Genomic DNA, 18759 nt, shown 5'->3' with positions numbered 1-18759 from the left:
AAGCTGTACATTTGAAGGAGGGAGAAAGCACTGGGGGCTAGGGGCTGGAACATTCAAGAAAAGATGTCAAGAAAGAAGGAGTATGTGAGGTAAGTCTGGTACATGGGTAGAAAGTGGAAATTAGTCTGGACAATGGTGAAGACACAGATATTCAGGGGATAGTTGGGAGATTATATAGGAAGAAAAATGAAGTCTTGATGGATGGTTGTATGCTAAGAGCCTCCCATTTCATCTCTCTTCCTGCTTTGTGTGCTCTAGGTCTCCCTTCTTCTCTGCATGTCTTAAGTCCTTCGGTAGCACCCTTGGGCCTAGCTACTAGCAACCAGAGCCGCAATGAATACTTTGACCTCGATGTTCTCTGAGCTTCACTTCTTTTTTTTCTGGGTCCCATGATTTATTCTTCAAATTATGAAAGTGAACAACCCGGGTCATGTTATTCTTTCATTTTAGTTTCCTTCTCTTGCTTGCTTTTCTCACTGGAGGGAGAGATTGTGTAGATGTCAAAATTCGGCACTGGGCTGATGATAATCATCCAGGAAATACACACCTACACACTTGGGATATGTCATAAACCACCAAGTCAAAGGTGAACCTCTTTTATTAATAGCAATACACTAGGAATTGAATGTTAAAGGAACAGATCTTCACTGACCATTCACTATGTATAAATTCTATGCAAAGCTTTATAAGGGACAGAAATGACTAAGACGTTTACAAAAGCTTCATTTATTGGACGAGACAGATGCATAACAACTGTCCTAATGTTGAAATAAACTATTGTGCCAAGACTCTTGGTTTCATCATATTCTATGATGATATGGCAATCACCATTGATAGTGCACTTTTTTAACCGAAAATTCCTTCCTTACAAAGTTTCTCTCATAGAATCTAACTATTGAGACAAAATTCAAAGGATTCAGCCAGCCCTGACCAATTTCCAAATCCTTTTTTTGACTAAAATATCCCTCTCAATCGAGAGACTGTTTCAATACAGAGGTTTCTCTAGTTCAGTTGAATAAACTTGTGCCACAGCTGTCTACACTGCATTCACAGCCACCTGTGGGATACTCTCCTGCTCATCCCGTTTGCAGAGCCAAAGACATGAAAACCTGGTGAAAGATGAGGTAGAGGGAATTCTGTGATGTAAAGTCGTGATTAATTGCTTAGCCCTGGGAGGGGGTAGGCAGGGGAACTTGCTTTGCCAGGATTTGTGTTAGCCTGAAAACGATGTACAATTGGATGACTTCAGTTATCATGTGAAGATTCACCATCTAGAGGTCATAAAAGAAAATTCTTAGAGCATTAAGAATACATATCCTGAAAAAATGAGGGACATCAACAAAGCATAGGGAATTGAGTAGGAGGGAAGGGCCGTGGTAAGTCCAAACTATGCTCGTTTGGGACATTAAAGTACTAGACTCTAGGAGTATGTTTGACCAAGAAGGGCTCCGCATCATAGTGTGGCATTGTGTGTATTTTGAGGAAATTATTTCTTCCAAACAGTCAGCTACACTTCAAGGCTCCAGCTTCTGTGGGCCGGAGAAGGGAGGGACTTATACCACCCCCATTTCTAGCTGGGGTTTGAAGGATACTCTTTGGCTTATGCTAGTGTGATGTGAATAAATGCATGAGTGTTTTCTGGTCGGTAGAAGTGAATTAAGATTCCTGATGGAATAATCTTGGTTTCATAGTTATTCTAAATCTTAGCAATTTTTTTTTCCATTTAATAGTCATGGCTAAAAAATGCTTAGGGCTTCCCAAGTATAAGACAGTTGTGGGGCACCTGGGTGGCTCCGTAGGTTAAGTGTCCGACTCTTGACTTCAGCTCAGGTCATGATCTCAAGATTTGTGAGTTCGAGCCCTGCGTTGGGCTCCTCACTGGCAGTGGGGAGCTGGCTTAGGATTCTCTCTCTCCCTCTCTCTCTCTGTCTGCCCCTCCTTCACTCACTTATCTCTAAAATAAATAAACTAAAAAAAAAGACACTGTTGTAATCACTGAATGTATTTTACTTCATCTAAATTCACAACAATCCAATGAGATGATGTACAGAGAAGAGTTAACAGAGCAGGTCTGGGGCTGCTATCCTTAGAAAGCCCTGTTTGAAAGGTTGGCCTTTGGCTGGCATCTGGGAACTTGGATTTCAGGAAGGTTTCCACCATTCCCTGATAAGAATGACTTACTGTAGCTGTTTGTAAAAACAATGTGGTTTGTGTTAACACCTGCTCCCCTTTCTGGGGTTTGAAATTTTGCTATGTTCCAGACAGAGGATGCCTAAGTGGCCAGCCCTCAATCAAAACTCTAGCCTTGAGTCTCTGATGAGCTTCCCTGGTAGACACCATTTCATACCTGTCATGACTCATTGCTGGAGGAATTAAGCCTATCCCGTGTGACTCCTCTGGGAAAGGATTCTTGGTAGCTTGTACCTGGTTTCCTCTGGACTTTGCCCCATGTACTTTTCCCTTTGCTTATTTCAGCTTGATGCCATTGGGCATAATAGGTCTTAGTGTGGATATGACTATATGCTGAGTCCTCTGAGTCCCCCTAGTGAGTCATCACACGGGGTGGGCTTGGGGATCCATGGCACACGTGTGTGACATTATTATCATCTCAGTTTTAAAGGTGAGGAGGCGGTTTCATGGAGAGTTTAAGCAAACATCTTAAGGTCACACAGCAGGCACATGGCACCATCAGGGTTTGCACCCAGGCAGGATAGCTACAGAGCCCTTGTTTCCTCCTGGGGAGCCTCTAAGCTTACAATAATAATACTTCCCTCATTGGTGGATTGCAAGTCAAAGGAGATATGTTTGCTCAGAACATACTAAATGCTCAATGAAACTATATCATATTATGAGGCACCAAGCCCTCAATCTCTTCTGCCCGCTACCCAGGAAAGCTACCATACGTTTCCCACTGCTCAATGACACATAGAATGTCTCCAAGAAATTGAAACATCCACGAGGAGGGAAAAGGAAGGGGAATGGTGTGCAACTCCATGACTATCTTTTTAAATGTTTATTCTATTTTTGAGAGAGAGAGACAAAGAGAAAGAGAGAGAGGGAGAGAGAGCACAAACAGGAGAGGGGGCAGAGAGAGACAGATACAGAGAATCCGAAGCAGGCTCTGTGCTGACAACAGACATCCTGATGTAGGGCTTGAACTCGCAAACTGCAAGATCACGACCGGAGCCAAAGTCAGACCCTTGACCAACTGAGCCATCCAGGTGACCCAATGACTATTTTTTAGACAAAAATGTTTATACAAGACTTTTGCTTTATATGCCAAATGGAGCCTCTATGCTTTCTCTCCTCTTCCCTTGCTTCTTCTCTCTCCTTGGGTCCAGAACGGAGGGGCTGGACACTGTGGTGATAAATTCAGCAGAGCTGGCTGGGTGTTTAGGAGAACTGAAGCAGAAGCAGGAGAGAGGGGCTGGGCAGCTTGGGTTGAGCCCCTTTCATCATGGTCACCCTATTTTCTACCACCCGTCCCCCAGACAGGAACACATTGTCTTGCAGCAGAATACCTAACATTCTGGTTGCTAAAATTATTTCTCAATCACCCTTTCCTACATTTCAACCCCCCTAGTTAATGTAGAAACATCCAGTTTCTTTCCACTTGAGGAAACGGAATGACCTTAGCATTCCACAGACTTATTCTTGCACTGCTTTCAAAGAAAAACCACTCTTTCTGTTCAATGCCTGTTGGCTATATGTCAGAGCAAATGTATGCCAACTTGCTGTGTTGCCCTAGTCGATAGATCCAGATGTCTTACTTAGAGCTGAGTTGGCTAAAGCTCACTACACCTACATGGCAGAATTTGAACGGTAATGGAAGATGCCCTTGATGTAAAACCTCATCTTCTCCATCTCCTCCTCCGAATCCCTTTCAGTAGGGAAACAAACTTCCTATTTCGTAGGAAGAAATATGACTTACAGTGTAAATGGTGGGTGAGCAGTGGCCTGGCGATGCCGAATCAATGAGATCAAATCCTTCCCTGTGAGCACGTTTTGACAAAGTAAAATCGGAAGGAGCCCACGAATATTGGATAGCTGGAAAGAGGACTTGGTCACAACAAGTGCCAAAAGAAGGAGATGGGACCTACCTGTACAGCAGACGTTCCCATGGGAAATCTTGGCCCTTGCTGGTCAGCAGGATGTAAGCAATATGGAAGAGGTGTAAATAAAGACCAAAACCTCCTATCTTGAAATAAAGTGTATTTTCGTCCAAGAAAAATCAATGTCCTCACACCAAAGGCAAGTACTCTGTCAGGATCCACTGGGAAGAGTTGCCTGGTCGTTGGATAAACTCTTTTAAGCCAATGACTCAGCGAAAAAACCCGAGTTTCAGTCCTAGCTATATCTGGTGCTCAACCTGCCCAAGTTTACATGAGTTACCTCATTGATTCTATCTCTATTTCAGTTTCATCATTGGTAGAGTGGGGGATATAATAATGCTCCCAGGACGCCAGTAGACATTGGGTAAGATGATGTGGGCCAATGCGCTGACTGAACTGTAAATTAGTACCTAAATGTTAGCTATGAATGTTTCGCTCCGATAACGTTAGCTATCACCAAGACTGAAGAGAAAAATCAAATGTGAGACAAAAACCTAGTTTTCATTGTATTGAGCATTCAGAAAGGAGGGTAAGTTACCTCAAGCGTAGAGCCTTTTAATGCTAAATTACAAATGGAAAGGGTATTGCAATAAACTCAGTTGTATGACCAATCAAAATATTAACTTTTCCCCATTGTAGCAGCTTAATCCTTCCTCCTGGGTTGGTCTGCTACAAACCACACGCAGCGGTCTAAAAGGTGATTGGGCATCAATGAAGACTTAGGTCAGAGTCTCTGGAGTGGCCAGTGATTTAGTTTCTTGGATTAAAGAAGTCAACATCCTCACCAATGGCTGGATAAAAATAACATTCCTTTCTATTGTGATCATCCTACATCAAGGCAATGTTTGAGATTTAAGCAGCACAGTGTGATGTGCCTGCTACAGTTATTATGTGGTTGAACTTCTAAAACACACAGCAGCACAAATGTGTTTTATCAATCTTTGCTGTTGGTACGAATCTTGGAGAAAGCAAAGTTGCGTCACTTCCCAATGCAGCTCACTCTAAAATGGATCATTATTCTAAGGCACTCATCATGCCTGTTAGATTCAGATTCATCTGCTCGGAGCCCTTCACCCCCCTCCCCCACCCCAGTCCCCCCTCCCCCCTGCTCTGCTCCCCATCATTCAAACACTCTGAGCTCTCTTCAAAAATGCCGCATACAGACTCATTAAGTTCAGAGTAAGCTGCAATTAGTAAGCCTGTCAGCTTCTCTTACAAGGAACTTATTTTTCAGTGGAAATTTTTGTAATGATTCCTGTCTGATCTTTAACTCTTCCCTGGAGACCAAACTCCCCAGCTCAATTCTTGGCAGTGCGATCCTGAGAGTGAGTGATACCCCTTTGGACCAATTAATTACTGCAATTTCTTAAATTTAGCCACTAGCTGTTTGGCACCTTCCACACAGCACCCCTTGCAAAGAAATCCTGCAGAGCTCTGAAATGCCTGGCCCCCCTGTCTGTACCCTCAGAGATTTGTAAGCCTGGATCCTGGTCCTCAAAATTCCTCCTCAAGTGTGGTCAGGGGTAGTAAGCAAAAAAAAAAAAAAAAAAAGAAGCCTCCGTGTTTCAGGGACTCACCTGCATTTATTTTACTGGGTTAGGGTGATGAGGTGATTGCCAATGTCTCCCAGCTAAACGACCAAGGGACTGCTTAGAACGTCCTGCGTGTCACCTGGATGTTGCTTCACCCCTGGGCCCATGGGGCCATTTGCAAGTTGAGAAGCGGGGATAGGAATGTAGGGTAACTAGGAATCCCAAGAGATGGAGTAAGGTTTTCAACTTAGAAGGCAAAGCAATGACGATCTGTTTAACTTACAGATAAAATAAACATTATGTCATTTATCAGTTCCTGGGATTCCTCACAAGCCCAGAAAATCAAGGGATGTCTATGTCTCTAAAGAGGTAAATACAACGATTTTGTTTTTCTATTTGAGTCACACGGGGGTAACTACTAAAACACTTGGGTATGTTACAAATCAACATACAATGAAAGAAATCACCCCAGTAATTTTCTGACTTTAAGCCCACTTGCACAAAGTCCCATGCTGGCAGGGACTATTGGTGCTATTTCCAACATAACTCAGCACGCTGTAGGGAATCCATAAATATTTGTTGACTGGTGACTGATATGCACGCTGATCTCCACGAGGACAAAGGATATCCTCCTTATATTTCATCTCAATACTTATACCTATGAGCTCATGTTTATCATCTAGGTAATGAAATATCCTTTTGACCTTCTTTACAGAGGTGGAGATGAATTCAATTGGGTTATTTTATTCATCCGAGAAGTGTTTGGGTTTTGTTTTTGCAGGCTCTTCTCTTCTGGCGTTCTTCTCTTGTCGAACCCTATTCGCTCTTTAGGCCCCTTCTCTTTTATGAAAACTTATTCTCTCTCCTCCTCTTCTTCCTCATACTTAGTACGTACTGAGCATTTAATGTGTCAGACACAGCTCTAAGTGTTTTGCATAGATTGACTCATAGAACCCTCAAACCCATGTACTGACTCAAAAGAACCCCACCGAGTGAGGTATTACTGCTCTTACCTCCCTTCTGCAGATGAGAAATGGAGAAACAGAAAGGTACAGTGGTAACCTCTTCAATGCCACACAACAGAAAAGCAGTAGAGGTGGGATTCGAACCCAGGCCATTGGCTCCAGAGCTGCCCTCTTAAGTATTCCACTGGTTATCCAGCTCTCCTGAACTCTGATGATCCCTTTTGTTGTTGTTGTTGTTGTTTACAAGAAGATAGCTAATAATCCTTATTTTGTTAAAAATAGGCTAATACTCTCTGCTCTATTGTATCTGTTGCTTCGATTTTAGTCCACATTTTTTCGTATCTTTGTGGTATAGATCACCTTTATTCTTTTTTAACAGTAGCATAGGGACGCCTGGGGACTCAGTCAGTGAAACATCCGACTCTTGATTTCAACTCAGGTCATGATCTCATGGTTCATGAGTTTGAGTCCCGAGTCGGGCTCCATGCTGACAGTGGGGAGCTTGCTTGAGATTCTCTCTCTCCCCTTCCCCCTCTCCCCCCTGCCCCACCTCTCAAAATAAATAAAAACAATTTTTAAATAAACAACAACAACAACAACAAAACCACACACAAAACCCCAGAAGCATAGTAATCCGTAAGTGTGGATTCCCAAATTATAATGAGGATCCTCCTGATGGACGTTGTGACAGCGTTCACACTTTCGATATCAGGCATAACTGCATTTCAAATCCCCCGAAATAAAGAAACACATGCTAGGTTGAAGTCAAAGAGAGAGTGTTGGGTCAGGTAGTTCTTCCGTGCCATTAAGAAATAAATTATTCAGCAGAGAGAAAATAAGACAGAGATAAGGCCAGCACTTCTCTAAGTGGGTATTATTGAAGGAATATTACTGCCGCAGGTATTAACTCATGTATGTAAAAACCCTTTTCTCTGTGCAACACTTTAACTGTGAAATAGACATTTTGCTGTTAAATCATGCTGGCAGGGACCCAGGAGGGCCAATCACGGGCCTGCTTGGAGGAAGGCATCACATGAAACAATTCCTGAACTCTTCCTATGGCTGAAGCAAGCAGCCAGCCATATTTTCTCTGAAGACTGCTCAGGCCCAAAACATTTTTTGCTCTGCGCTATCGAGATGAACTCTGCTTTTCAATCAGGCTGTTATCCAAATACTGGAACAGGTCCAAATTTGCTTTCCTGAGGAAAAGCCTGTCTCTGCCTCCAGCATGCGCAGTCCAAGAGGGCGGGCTCCCGGCCCCTCACCAGGGACAACCAGGCCTGCCCCCCATTCTTTCAGTGTGTGAGGGGGGGTGTCTCCTGCCTCTGCCCTCCCACTATCTGCACGCAAGTCAAAGGGACCAGCTTGCAGGTCCCCCAGGAGCGTCCTGGTGCACAGCCACCTCGATCCGCTGCTCAGACCGCCTCTTATTCCCCCTCACAATCTCCTCATGCTTTTCTAGGTCTTTCCCACTCCTCGAGGCCGGCCATCTGAGCCTCAGCTCTCCCGAGCAGGCTTCCTGACTCAAAGAACTCTCCTTCTTCATGGTGACACTGGCCTCTAACACTCACTTGGTGATCCACTCACTCACTCACTCCTTTGTTTATCCATCCATTCTTATGCGCCTATCAATGCCAGAGACACAGCAGTGAACAAAACTAAGTCCAGAGGAGTAAACAAGAAATAAGCAAATACGCAGGTATTTACAGTGGCAGGTGGCGGTAAGTGCAGGTAATGGCGGGAGTGTTGGGGGCACATATATATGTATAAATAAATATATATATTTATTATATATAAATAATATATATTTATTGTATATAAGTATACATAAATATACATAAATATATATAATATATAATATAATATATATTATATATTATATTATATATTATATTATTATATATTTATATGTATATAAATATATTATATATAACATATAAATATATATATTTATTTATTATATATAATATATAAATATATATTTATTTATTATATATAAATATATAATATATATTATATATAAATATATATATTCATTATATATAAAATGATCAGGGAAGACTAGAATGATAAGGTGTGACCTGATTGCTGAGGGAATGGGGGAGCCTGGCAAGTAAGACTCAGAAGGTCCTTCCGGTGCAGAAGTCTTGAGTTGGGTGCATAATTGGCCTTTTAGGGGAACATTAAGGAGGCCACTTAGCGGCCTTTTAAGTGTGGTCTTTGTTTTGCAAACAAATGTATGGTTTTTTCCTCAACTTGAGGGTAAGCTTCCTGAGAGGGGGTGGATAATCCGTGATAAAGTGTCATGATGCTTTCTTTCTTCAGTAAAATTCCACTGTCTGAAGTATACCAATCAAAGTTTTTGGTAAGGGCTGGAAAGGGCACAAGGATACTTGGATAGGATTATAACCCCTAGGTTGTGGCCCTCGAATATCCCAGTAAAATACCAATGCTCTTAGAGTGTAAGTTATGCCTAGGCTCGTAGGCCCAGAGCCACATACAGCACTTAGCAAGCAGGCACAGATAACCTCATCATTTAAAAAAAAAAAATGGATTCTCAGGGAGCCTGGGGGCTCAGGAAGTTGAGTGTCTGACTCTTGATTTCTGCTCAGGTCATGATCTCATGGTTCGTGGGATCTAGCCCTGCATCAGGCTCTGTGTTGACAGCGGGGTGCCTGCTTGGGATTCTCTCTCTTCCTCTCTTTCTCTGTCCTTCCCCCACTTGCTCTCTCTCTCTCTTAAAATAAACAATTAAAAAAAACTTTTAATTAAAAAATGGATTCTCAGTTCTAAATAAAATGAACTAATCCCTTTATTTCTAATAACTGCCCTTGCTTCAGACAAAATACCAAGAGTGCAATGAAAACAGAGGCCAATAAAGTAAATAACTTAAAGCAACCAACCAAAGGAATATCATCAAACAGTCCTAGCTGAGCCTTTCCAAATCAGTGCTTCTCAAATCATAACACCTTTATTAAGTGGTTCTTTTATCCATCTTGCCATAAAAATAGAGAAATATGAAAAAAAAAACAACTATGTACAAAATAGCTCGGTCACTTTATTTTAAATACAACTGTATGCAATTTGTTAATCCTCACTGTCATTTATAACTGAATTATATGTACTTTGGAAAGCTGTACAACGGATAGCATGCTGTGTGTGATTGTTGAAATGTGTTTATGGTCGTTCTATAATTTACATCTGAGGTCCCTCCTCAACGAGGAATTCCATGAAGACACAACCTTATTATATCCCAGCACCATATTATCAAGTAAATTGGATTTGATTGGCTCATGTTGTATTTGTAGTGCTTCTTGTAGGCATAAATCTTACAAGGGATTTTAATCTTGAGCATCTCTTCTGCATGATTTCCTTAAAGATGGGGATTTTGTCTACTTAGCTTCATTGTTGAATCCTCAGTACCCAGCACAGTGTCCGCCCATAGGGGGCCCTTCACTAATGTTGAGCAAATAGCTAACTGATTTTCTGAAATGAGATATGGTATCTGTGATTGCTAATTTTATGTGTCAACTTGGCCAAGCCAAGAGATCCCCATATTTGATCAAACATTATTCTAGATGTTTCTATGAAGTTACTAGTCAGGTAAGATGAAAATTTAAATTAGTTGACTCTGAGGAAAGCAGATAGCCCTCTATGATGTGGGTGAGCCTCATCTAATCAGTTGAAAGCCTTAAGAGAAAAAGACTGATTGCCCCTGCGGAAGAATTCTGCCAGCCGACTCTGCCTTCGCACTCAGCTACAACATCACCTCTTCCTCGGGTCTCCGAGGAACTTGCCAGCTTCCATAGAAGCATAAGCCGATTCCTTAAAAGAAAGCTCTCTGTATCGTTACACATATACTCACATGCTATTGGCTCTGCTTGTCTAAAGAACCCTGGCTCGGGGCGCCTGGGTGGCGCAGTCGGTTAAGCCTCCAACTTCAGCCAGGTCACGATCTCGCGGTCCGTGAGTTCGAGCCCCGCGTCAGGCTCTGGGCTGATGGCTCAGAGCCTGGAGCCTGCTTCCGATTCTGTGTCTCCCTCTCTCTCTGCCCCTCCCCCGTTCATGCTCTGTCTCTCTCTGTCCCCAAAATAAATAAATAAACGTTGAAAAAAAAATTAAAAAAAATAAAAAATAAAAAAAAAAAAATAAAGAACCCTGGCTAATTCAGTATGCCTTACTCATTTACTCTCTCAATGAATCAGTCAACACATGCTATTTACCAAGAATCATTCTCACTCACCGAGGCCCCACAGCCGCCAAAGCCAGACCAGTGACACAACCCAGATAGCTTGCTTTTTTTTTTTTTAATTTGAGAGAGAGAGATAGAGAGAGAGTGCCCAAGTGGGAGAGCGAAGCAGAGGGAGAGAAAGAGAATCTTAAGCAGGCACCATGTTCAGTGCAGAGCCCGACATGGGCCTCAATCCCACGATCATAGGATCCTGGGATCATGGCCTGAGCCAAAACTCAAGAGTTGGGTGCTCAACTGACTAAGCCACCCAGGTGTCTCCCCACCTCCGACAGCTTTTGACCTTAATTTCTCCACTCTGGTGGAGGACCAGAGAACATTACCTCCTCAAAGTTTCATTTCTCTTGTGATGCAAAGCACCTGTACATCTCTCTAGAGAAACAGGTGCCGAGAGAACATTGTACTTGTCAAAGCTGTGTTGTGATGGTGTTATGGGAGGCACCAATTTACTACTGTAATTTTAGGGGAAAATACTTCCCAGGGTGATGCTGAGACATTAATAGTATCACTTCCTCTAAATATTTCCACTCTTTAGAGTGAAGCTGTGGGTGGGGAATTTCCGTCATGGAAACTAGCCAAAAGGTTACAAAAGGTTCACGGACACGGTACCACTTGATGTGTGGCAGATAATTGGTCCCCCCATAAGGCTAAGGAAAAGACGAATCTAAAAATACATCGGCTGGAAGCCTCTAGGGGAGCACGGCATGAAATCTGGTTCTCTTGGGGATCTAGCAACGAGATTAGCAGTCACAGAGTCTATCTGTGAACCTGAGGGAGGATGCTTCTGTAGAGTCCATATTCACATAGACCCTCCCACTGAGGGTTTGTGTGGTAGGGGAAGTGGACATTGAGAGTGAAAGCCTTCCTTAATGTGCCTGCAGGAAGCACAGTTCACCCCTGGGAGTATGTTTTCTCTCTGGGAGTCATTTTTATCTCTTTCTTCCTTCCCCTTTAAGGCCCCTCCTCTCCTTTGATGTCTTTTTCCTTCTGGCTCTCGGTTCCCTAATTCATTTACCTCTTGCCTCCAGTGGAAGCCTGTTTCTAGCATGAAGCCAGGCCTCACGCCTCTGCTGGTAGTGTTTTGTGCATGAGAGAGGGAGAGACCTGGGGAGCATTCCTGAAATTATACCCTGAGCCTTCATCGGTGGCAATTACCTAGCACTGTCAATGGGGAGAAATGATAAACAGACTGTCATATGTCCACTTGATAGAATGCTATACAGCCATCAAAATAACTCGTCAACACCTATTTGCATCGATGTGGATTAACCTTCAGAAACAATGTTGAGCCAACACGTTCCAGTTATGGAAGGATATATACGGTATGATCATATTTGCTTCAAGTTACCAAACAGGAAAAAATAAACAGCATATACAATACACATAAATTACATATTAATTAATGTTTATATAAATAAATATAGACATAACTTATAGTCCACATATGATATATCTGTACCTATAGACATATGAGGCATGTCTAAAAAGAAAAGTAAGGGAGAATGATTAACACAAAATTTAAGAGAGCAGTTCCCTTTGTGGGGGGCATGGGTAGAAACTGATACAATTGGCTGGGGGCATGAATCAGGCCTCAAGGGTTGGTAAGGTTTATTTCTATTACTATTTAGAAGGTAGGCACACGTAACATATGCTTCTTTGTAGTATGAAATGTTTTCCAATACCTAAAAATTTTTCCTAAAGTGAAATTTGTGCAGATTATTAATCCTCATTTATCATCTTCCTTGGAAAACGAAGGGAGGGGCTTGAGGGATAACAGCTGCTTATAAAAATCAAAGAGAACGTTAGCGGAGTTATAGACCTCCATTAACCAAAGCTTCCGGTCGGAACCGAAGGTGGAAAAGAATTGTGGATGTACTGATACCTTCACTCGTTACCTCCCTTCACCATTGCTTGACTTACTTCTGACCCCCCAGGATGCTTCCTAAGGGCAGAACCACCATGTAATGGAGCCGGGAAGGGTGTCAATTTCAAGCTATCATCACTGCCTGGATATTTGGCAGCTATCGTGGGTGCAGTGTTGATTTGAATGATCAAAACAGTCTGCAGCAAAGGGTGGCTTGGACACCCCAGCCTGGGACGTCCCTGTCATTCGTGGCCCTGTGGCACGCACACATGGCAGGTGCTGGGTGGAATGAGACTCAGCTGTGGCCTTGAGGAGCTCCCGCTCTAATGAAGCTCTGCCAGTCTTCTCTCAAAGTCTTGCCTCCCGGTGTCTACCATATCAGTTGTGCTCCCAGCACAATTAGTAACATGATTTTTTTTTTTTCCTTTCAATCGGCTCACTTTTTTTTTTTTTAACTTGAAGATATTTACTTATACTAAAAGAAAGTTTATACCACTCCTGCAGGTGAATAGCCAGTGCCGCTACAGTTGATAGAAGGTAATCATGGAAAACAGATGCAGGAAAACAAAACTAGGCTGGTGAATTTTAGCTGGCTCTCGTTGACTGCTGATGGCTCATAGTCCAAGGCTCCCTTTCTCCTTGTTAAAAAGGTAAATGGCCAATGGTGAGAGAATGTTAAGATCAGGCCAATCTCAAACGATCAGGAGAGTGAAAATGGAAAAGTTTTCTGTGGCAAGGTCTAGGGACAGCATGATTATATGCTATATCTGTGTATTGTGTATATCCTGTGGTGCCCCACAGTTTGGAAACTTTGATCAGAGGAGTTGCCAGGAGACAGATAAGCGGAAGGAAAATGGAGGGCATTTGGAGTAAGGTGTGATACAGTTTTGCACAGGACATGTTACGTCTAAAGGAACTCTCCCTGGGGCGCCTGGCTGGCTCTGTCGGAAGAGCATGTGACTCTTGATCTCGGGGTTGTGAGCCGGAGCCCCATGTTGGATGTAGGGATTACTTAAAAATAAACTATTTTCATTACTTTTTAATGTTTATTTATTTTTGAGAGAGAGAGAGAGAGAGAGCAGGGGAGGGGCAGAGAGAGAAGGAGACACAGTATCGGAAGCAGGCTCCAGGCTCTGAGCTGTCAGCACCGAGCCCAACGCGGGGCTCGAACTCATGAATTGCAAGATCATGACCCGAGCAGAAGTCAGACGCTCAACCAACTAAGCCACCCAGGTGCCCTAAAAATAAGCTCTTTAAAAAAAAGAAAGGATCTCTCCCTGTGTACCTGAGTCCTTTCTCTAAGCAGGATCTCATAAGGGGCTGAGGAGGACGTCCTCCATATGGCCCTGAATAGATATGAGGGATATCAAAATGCAGATGCCCAAGTAAACGGGGAACAGTGGGTGACATGACCTGAGTATGCACAGGGCTGTGTAGCAGCTTGAATTTCCCCAGAAGCAGACCCTGACTCATATTCGAGTGCATGTACTTTGTTTGTTTGTTTACTTTTAAAGTTTACTTATTTGTCCTGAGAGAGATAGAGACAGTGCAAGTTGGGGATGAAAAGAAAGAGAAGGAGAGAGAGAATCCCAAGCAGGCTCCTTACTGCCAGCACAGAGCCTGACACCGGGCTCAAACTCGTGAAACCAGGAGATCAGGACCTGAGCCCAAACAAAGATGCTTAACTGACTGAGCCACCCAGGCCCCCTCAAGTGCGGGTAGTTTAACCGATGATCCCAGGACACCTTGCTGGAGAGCAGGAAGCCAGGGAAGAGTCGTGAGAAGGGACAGCACATAAAAGATCAGTTATCAAGCCGGCTACCCCTGTGGCAACTGAGCTTAAGTTCACGTGGAAACTTTAGGGAATCGGTAAAACATGCGTCTTAGAGTTATTCCACTCAGGCCTGAGGGAGCTGGGATGTTTATGGCCCACTCGAGAGTTGGATTCTGGGCCTTTTCATTTGCCTTTAAGCAATTACAGTGGCCCTACTTGGCTTGGAGAAAGCTCTCAGGTCCTGAGATAAAGACTCAGGCTGTTAGAAGTTAGTTCAGTCCTGATGAGGCCCAAAGGATGTAGGTAGGAAACTGTTTTCACTCCACCCTTCCTCTGCTAGAAACTTCAAAAACGTGTCATGCTTGACCCATACCACAGCATTCCAAGAGGGCTCTTTCCCTTCATTTACATACAGAGAAAGAGGCTCTATCATTTTAGGCATCATTTGCCCAAAGTCAGGTAGCCTGTGTTCTACACCCCTGGTTACACCTTCCCGGTCGTCTTCTTTTTTAACATCGAGGTGAAATTCACATGACATACATTAGACATTTGCAAGAGGACAATTCAGCGGCGTTCAATATGGTCACAATGCTGTGCCAACACCACCTCCATCTGGCTCCAAAATACTTTTATCACCCCCACAGGAAATCTCCTACTCTGTAATAGCCACTGGTAGCCACCAACCTGCACTCTGTCTCTACTGACTTACCCATTCTGGGTATTTCATATAAATGGAATCAAGCGCTTCTTGTGCCTGGCGTCTTTCACTTTACACAGTGCCTTTGAGACTTAACCCTGCTGTGGGATGTATTTAGCAGTTCATTTTTTCTTTGGTGGCTGCATAGTATTCCGTTGCGTATGGACATACCACAATTTGTCTCTCCACTCATCTGCTGATGGACATTTAAGCTGCTTGCCATCTCAGGCTGTTGTGAATAGTGCTGCTAGCAAAGTGTGCACACATGTACATATTTGAGTCCCTGTCTTCAGTTCTCTTGGATGCTTAACTAGGAGTAGAATTGCTGGGTCACGTGGCAATTTTGCATTTCTCTTTTCTTTTTTTTTATTTTATTTTTTTTTAAATTTTTTTTTTTAACATTTATTTATTTTTCAGACAGAGAGAGACAGAGCATGAACAGGGGAGGGGCAGAGAGAGAGAGGGAGACACAGAACCAGAAGCAGGCTCCAGGCTCTGAGCCATCAGCCCAGAGCCCGACGCGGGGCTCGAACTCACGGACCGTGAGATCGCGACCTGGCTGAAGTCGGACGCTTAACCGACTGAGCCACCCAGGCGCCCCTGCATTTCTCTTTTCAAGGAACTGTGCTAGTCTTCTTGTGGGGGCTCCTTCTCCTCTAACTTCTATTTATTTATTTATTAAAAAAACTTTTTTAACATTCATTTACTTATTGAGAGAGAGGGATGGAGCACGAGCAGGGGAGGGTCAGAGAGAGAGGGAGACACAGAATCTGAAGCAGGCTCCAGGCTCTGAGCTGTCAGCCCAGAACCCGACGTGGGGCTGGAACTTACGAACCGCGAGATCATGACCTGAGTCGAAGTCGGATGCTTAACCGACTGGGCCACCCAGGCACCCCATCCTCTACCTCTATTTAAATGTTAGAATTTCTTGGGGTGCCTGGGTGGCTCAGTCGGTTAACCATCCGACTTCGGCTCAGGTCATGATCTGGTGGTTTCCTAAGTTCCAGCCTCACTCTCTGGGCTGCCAGCTCTCTCTCTGCCCCTCCCCCACTAATGTTCCTTCTCTTTCTCCCTCTCTCAAAAACAAACACTAAAATAAAATAAAGGTTAGAATTTCTTGAGATTCGATTCTAAGCCACCCTCTCCTTTCCCATTTGATACTTTCCCTCAAGCATGTATCACCCACAATCATGGTTGCAATTACCAAATCTATGCCAAGGATCCCCAGACCTCTCCCCTGAGCTCTAGATATTGGCCAGTGTCGAATGCCTGACTGACATCTGCATTTGGATCAATTCTAGAACTGAACTAACCCAAGCCTGGTCCCCACCAGCTTCCCCAGTCTCAGTGACTGGCTATAACAGCATCAAGATCCGTTTGAATGTGCAAACCGGGAAACTGGGGGTCATCTCTGACCCTTCCCCCGTCGCTTTCCTTTTCTGTCCACCACCAAGTGCCGTTGATTTTCCTTTCTAGTTGACTTTTAAATTTGTGTAATTCTGTCTCCACTGCGACCACTCTTGTCTGTATTCACGTAGATACACTTGCCTGGCTGACTTTCTCCACCTTCTGATTGGTCTCCCTGTCTCTAGATGTGGTCCTTTTCCATCCGTCCTCCACACCTATTCTAACAGCCGTGGAGGACCCCTCTACCTTCTCCGTGGCTTTTAGAATAAGCAGCATCTTTCATGCTGCACTTTGGGCTAATTTGACCCACTATCCACTCGCCTCCCGCTACACTGGCCTTGATTTTGCCAGATAATTCTATGGTCTCCTACCTCAGGAAACGGTCTCTGCTGTTCTCTCTGCCTGGAGCATAGCCTTGTGAACTCCTACGCCTTTTTTTTCAATTCTAGTCTCATTTTCTTTCTAGAAACCTCCCTGCCTCCCAGACGAGATCAGCTTCCCCCACAATATGTTGTGATCCTTATCGCATTTGTGTAATTACTAATTAACGTCTGCTTCTCCCCTGCGCCGTAAACTTTTTGGAAGCAGGGCAATGTCTGTTTTCCTTCATCTTATGTAAGTTTTGACTTAAAAGCAGCTTCCCCATGAATGAACTAAGTAATGAGAAATGGTGGAGCTCCAACTCAAAGCTGATTTCTCATCCTGCCCTTTCCACTGCTCCACTTTGCCCCATTCTTAAAACAGGGATGTCCTTGCAGATTGGAAGGAATTTATCCCCAAACTGGAAGGAAGTAGAAACAAGGAGAAAAATCACTTGACTTGTTCCCAGGGTCCTGTCATGGGCTCTTCACACCGACTTCTGGTGGGAACCAACTTTCTGGGTGGGCGAGGAAGCTCCTCAAACAGGGGTTAAGAAGACCAGAGCACACACCCTCAGCTCTCATCACGGGCACACAGGGCAGAAAACCAGCCCGCCGACGTCCACACAGCTTTGAACAACATGCAACGCTTTTCAAATGGCATTCCCTTGAAAGTTGTCCGTGTTTTTCATTTTGAAATGATTTCAGCAAGATGAAAAGGCTGCCTCAATTCCTTTGTGGAAGAAATGCTACCGAATGAATGAATGAATGACTCAAGGGAATTAGTAAATACAGAAAAAAGAAAGGATGGAGAAGTTGAGGTGGCCCAGTGCGAACAGGTAGAACATAGTGTGATTTGTCCCCAACCCCTTAGAGATGATGCTGATGGCCAGTTCTCTGCAGAGCCAATCAACCCTGAGTCCAATCCCCAATCACCGTTTCCTACCCCTCCAGGCTGACTCCCAGAGGGACTGAAAATGACATTATGAATGATTTTAGTCCATCACAATGTGCAAGTGACAGCCCACACTTTGAAGTAATGAAATAATTTAGGAGAAGCCAAAGCTCAAGGTTATCATAGGTATGCTCTCTGCGAGGGCAGCAAGGGGGAGGAGCCATCCAGCTTACACACCCGGAAGCACCTCCCCACGATGATTTCAAAAATAGAATCATGTAGGTTTCAGGTTGCTTTAAAGCCAGTGCCTGCGGGTCGACTGGAAAGAATCCTGGAGTCCCTCTTTCCACTTTTGGGACGTGTTGAGGCCCTCTCAGCTCCAGTTCAGGGGTGTCAACAGAGGGGAACACTAACAGATGTCTGATACCAGCTCAGGAAGTCAGAGTCTGAGTGAGTCCCACCCCCCGTCAGGCCACAACAAGTGTCTGAGAACTTACCCAGGGCAGAGCCACTGCTGCTGGATCGTCTGGTCTCACTGGTATTCTCTCCCTCTCCCCAGTCAGGCAGGTGGGAGCTGGGAGCTCAGTCCTGCCTCATCCCGATGCTTGTGTCTTGCCCCGGCCACCAGATTTGCTTCTAAAGGCAGCTGCAAGCATTACCCTACTAAGCAACCACACACATAGACTGTGAACAGGGTTTGTGTGTGTTTTTCCTTCCGGTTGCTGCAAGTGATGTTGTCTCAGTTCATTTCCTCTCTGTGTCTTTTTTTTTTTTTCATACACTGGGGGCGATATGTAGTTTAGGGGCAGGTGAGAAATCTAGCTCTCATCGGTACTGCTTGCTCTTTTGAGAAAGAGAGGTGATCTTTAAATTATCATTGCAATGGCATTCTGCAGAGTGGCATA

The 18759-nt window shown here is 44.0% G+C and overlaps 1 protein-coding gene across 3 annotated transcripts in view; it reads right to left on the bottom strand.

The window, feature by feature from the left end:
- The window catches only part of NEDD9 (neural precursor cell expressed, developmentally down-regulated 9), a 185407-nt gene extending 166855 nt beyond the window's left edge, over positions 1-18552 (bottom strand). For all 3 annotated transcript variants that reach the window (XM_086706290.1, XM_086706288.1, XM_086706291.1), the window contains exon 1: positions 18352-18552. The gene's annotated coding sequence lies outside the window, so the exon portion shown is untranslated. The remainder of the gene's footprint in view (positions 1-18351) is intronic.
- Between the last annotated feature and the right edge of the window lie 207 nt (positions 18553-18759).

This window comes from Puma concolor, chromosome B2 (genome assembly GCF_028749965.1).
Source record: "Puma concolor isolate L17-30 chromosome B2, mPumCon1.1.hap2, whole genome shotgun sequence".
Taxonomy (NCBI): Eukaryota; Metazoa; Chordata; class Mammalia; order Carnivora; family Felidae; genus Puma; species Puma concolor.
This window is presented reverse-complemented; position numbering and strand designations above follow the sequence as displayed.